This window comes from Microcebus murinus, chromosome 1 (assembly GCF_040939455.1).
Source record: "Microcebus murinus isolate Inina chromosome 1, M.murinus_Inina_mat1.0, whole genome shotgun sequence".
NCBI classification, from domain to species: Eukaryota; Metazoa; Chordata; class Mammalia; order Primates; family Cheirogaleidae; genus Microcebus; species Microcebus murinus.
Window position 1 is genome coordinate 19,115,842 of NC_134104.1, and position 4,494 is coordinate 19,120,335.

Here is a 4,494-nt window from a genome sequence, read left to right on the forward strand (position 1 = left end):
GATTTATGTTTTAGACTCTTTGGGCTGCTATAACAAATTACAGTGAACTGGGTAGCTTATGAGTGACAGCAAATGATTTTTCACATTTCTCAAAGCTAGGAAGTCCAAGATCAAAGGGCCGGCAGAGATGGTCTGGTTAGGGCCCACTTTCTCAGAAATGATGCCTTCTAGCTGTGTCCTTGGAGGCGCTAGGTAGCACTCTGAAATCTCTCTTATAAGGACACTAATCCCAGTTATTAAGGATGTGCTCTCATGATTCACCTCCAAATACCATTGCCTTGGGCATTAGGATTTCAATATATGAATTTTGGGGGACACAAACGTTCAGACCATAGTAGTACGTAAAGACTGTTTACCACAGCTATGCTGAAAATAAAGTTGGGCCAAGGGCACATGAGGCACAAAAAGCACATAGTAGTGTTTCAGCTGTTTTAGAATTTGTCTAGCAGATTTTTTCAGTTCTCACCGGAAGATCCCCCACCTTTGTTTCTTGTTTTTTTAAATCACGTACTATACTAGGCAAATTCATGGAAGTATATTTGTGAAATAGAATATAATACAGCTCATATTCAATAAAACATAATTTCAGTAAATTCAATATTCAAGTAGTATTTTCTGAAGCACATATGTAGCATACTTACAAAACATGATATTATTAAAATACTTTTTAATGTTATTTTACTGGATTCATGAGATATTCAATGAGTTCATTCATACATTCGTTCAGCAGATATCTACTGAAGGGTCACTATGTTTAGGCTTGTACTTTTATGGGCAGATATTGATGAATGTGGCAGACAAGTGTACACCTTACATAGACTTCACCTTTAGTGGAGAAGACTAAGGACTAATATTGTGCAAAAACTAGTGGAAGTAGAGTACTTACCATTTATATAATTTAGTTAATACTCAAAGATTTTGTAAGCCATGGGAAATTTAGATTTTCTAAATCATAGCTCATGTATCTCCTGTTACATTGTCTGTAGTTACCTATAAGTAAACTATTGAGTGATTTATAGTTTACTTCATTCAATTTGAGTTATAGTTTTTTACTAAAATTTATGCAATTAAAGATTTGGCTGAAACTCATATTACCCAGTAATACTTATGGAGTTGCCTGAGTGCACTTTGAGTAACGTTTGAGAATTCGTTGAGGGGGTATATCATCCAAGGCTAGAAGAATTCTCAGTAATTTCTTAATTTTTTGGATAAATATCTTTAGATATCATAAATAGATCAGTCCTTGGGTTTTATGTTATCCATGACATTATGTGTGCATAGCCAATACAACAATAAGTTTTCAGATTAAAATGGCTTGCATTGATTCTAAAATTGAAAATACCACTCAATTTTTTTTCTTATTTTTCAGGATTATGCATCAAATGTTACAGAAAGGCAAGGTCATAACCCCCAACTCTGCCAATGCAAATTCAAGTACTAGTCAGTGTGTCCTCAATCAAAATATAATGATCCTTGTAGAATATAGATTGTTTTATCATTAATTAAAATAAATGGTAGGAGATAAAATAGCACTATTTCTTTTAATGCCTTATTAATATTTTCGTGAATAATGTAACTGTATCCATGAAGCACTATGAAGTATATGTTAGTTCCAATTCTGTCTATAAGGACACCATCATGTTTAAATTACTGAATGTAATTTGCTTTTCCTGAAGCTTTCATATTTCTTTCTTTGAAAGAAATGTTTTAGTTATTAATTTGCATAATGCATTGCCATGTTGTACATGTTTGAACTACTAAAAGATGCCTAAGGATGCAACTGTCTCTCAGCTATAAACCTGTGCTTCTTTGTTCAGGGATACTAGGCCAGACTTGGATTCTTTAAAGTACGTTTCACCTTTAACAGGAGCCAGCTGGCAGTTACTGCCCAGGGAGCTCTAGTGGGAAATTAAAAGGTAAGAGTAAACAGAAGAATTTACTTCTTTCTGCATGCATACTGCATCCATCAGCTTTTCCTAACAATGTCTTTCATCTTCACCATAAACTTCCAGCAGTTGGTTTCATTATCTATGCTTTTTTCAGTGTTTTCAAAATTAGCCTTATCTCTGCTCAAAGATACCAGGCAGCCAGGCAAAATACTCTCCCCAGAAATCTGAGTTTCAAATCCATAGGCTTCTTCCACAATTTCAGGTTCGATAACCCCAAACTCATCCACTCTGTTAATCCAGTCTTCCTTATGGTAGGTGCTTTGTTTATTTGTTCTCTTTCTGATCTCGTTTTTTTCGATTGTTTTTCAGCCTTGCAAAAATTCATGTAACCAATTTCCTTTGTTAAATTAATCTATATGACTTCTGTTTTCTTCACAGAGGCATGATTAATACAAAGATATTTTCATTAATAGGCTTATGAAATTCTCTCTTCAAGCAGTGACTTTAGTAAACCTAAAGAATTTTCTAATATTCAATGTTAACATAAAAAGGCTGATTTTTTGGTCTGGACAAGATAATACAGACTAGTTTTTTTTGTTTTGTTTTTTTTCTTTTTCTCCTTGCTACTCACTACTAAGCACAACTACAAACCCTGGATATAATGCAATAGACAGCCAAAAGAAAACTCTGAAAGAAAAAAGAAAAAGGTGAATTGGTTTGGGACTCTAGTTTGAGAAACAACACAGTGGCAGGACATCTTACCAACTCAATAGACAAAAGTGACTAAGGTCTGATGTTTCTTTGACACCCAACATAACAACACAGGTAACTTAAATAGGACTTACCCTACCCTAGATCAAATGAGGTTCTGCTGCAGGGAGGTGCTCATCCAGAAAGGTACTCATCATCCCCACAGAACAGAAAATTTCTTTACTCATCCAGAGACACCTGAGGAAACTTCTGCTCTCTCATATTTTACCAGTAGGGATTAGCAGGAGTTCCAGCAGTATCAGATAAACCAAACAGACCAAAATAATGAAATAAAAAAAAACTCTAATATGTGAACCACAGCCAAAAACATTAGGACAAGATCTATATGCTGAACCTAAGCAAGATGACTGCCTCCTAAAATAAAATATTTAAATAGGACTCAGAGTTTCCTAACATAATAGACTACACTTGGAATATGCAAGGGAAAATCACCCTTTATGCAAAGAACAAGTAAAATCACAATGAGACTGAGAAAAGGTAATCAACTGATACAAATGCTGAAATGATTCAGATGTATTCATTATCTGACAAGGATATTAAAACAGGTTACTTACGTGACCAAAGTGTTTGTACTCCCATAATACCGTGCTTCCCCGAAAATAAGACCTACCCATAAAATAAGCCCTAGCAGGATTTCTAAGCATTTGCGCAATACAAGCCCTACACGGAAAATAATAGCTAGTGATTGGAGTGACTACGCAGGGTATCTGCACAACCCATGCATTTCATCGTGGAGTGGTAAAGAAGATGAGCAGCCCTTCTCATCTGCCCCATCGTGACAGCTTCTATCCCAGAGGTGACCGGAAAGGTGCAGGCAGCCCCACCAACAAGGTTGGCTCCCCCATCAGGTCCTGGCCATCCTGTGCGTGCTGCAAGCTGAGGCTTTGAGAGGAAAATAACACATCCCCTGAAAATAAGCCCTAGGGTGTCTTCTTGAGGAAAAATAAATATAAGACCATGTCTTATTTTCAGGGAAACATGGTACTAGACAAAATATTAGCCAGAATATAAAAAAATTAAACAATGTCTTATATGTGTGAGAATATTAAAAGTATACTGCAGATACGCCAAAAACAACTAGCAATGAAAGTGAGAGAACACATAAGATAATTTCAAGATATTGTGGATATTTTTTTATGTAAGAATGTAAAGTTAATGTTGTAAGAACTTAGTAAAAGTAGAGTGCTTTTAGGGACTTAATTCTTAAGAAAGCTTGAGATGAGTACAGTTTACTTTCATAAATATGAGCGTATATGTGTGTGTATTTATACTACAGGGCAGTGAATGGCATACTAGAAATTGATGATGATATATAGAAGCATTTAGTTTATAGATGAAAGGTATAAAAAACATGTTTTAAGAGATTAAGAGATTGTTTTGTCCCATTTTCAATTTCTTGACCTACTACTTAAAGTGATAGTTGATCTATTATTCTTTACCAAGTAAATACTCAATATGTTTTTGGTTTTGAGGAGTTATCTGAGAAAATTTATAAACTGAACTCTAAATATTCAAAATATATCATATAAGCAACATATTGATAACCATTTATAATTAATTCAGCAATCCCTCTTTTTATAAAAATGCTATATAGAGTAATATGTTCACCAAACTCATGTTTTAAAAGTCATCATTCTGCAACATTTCTATAGATGTTTGAATGGTTGAATTTTAGGCAGTTTATTTTATAATAACATAGCAATAAAATGTGCCACTTTTTAATGAGGTAAATATCTTGGGTGCCTTATGTTAGATACTGAATCATAAGATCTCTTGAATATGCCTACAAAATTTCCTGCAATAGCAGTAATGAAATAAAGTAACGATGCTCTTT

General features: G+C 34.4%; 1 non-coding gene across 1 annotated transcript; it reads left to right on the top strand.

Annotated features, from left to right (window-relative positions):
- The first annotated feature begins 415 nt into the window (after positions 1-415).
- LOC142875403 (U7 small nuclear RNA) lies at positions 416-478 on the top strand. Its single transcript, XR_012922759.1, has one exon. It is a non-coding gene; the product is annotated as a U7 small nuclear RNA (small nuclear RNA).
- Positions 479-4,494: the final 4,016 nt, after the last annotated feature.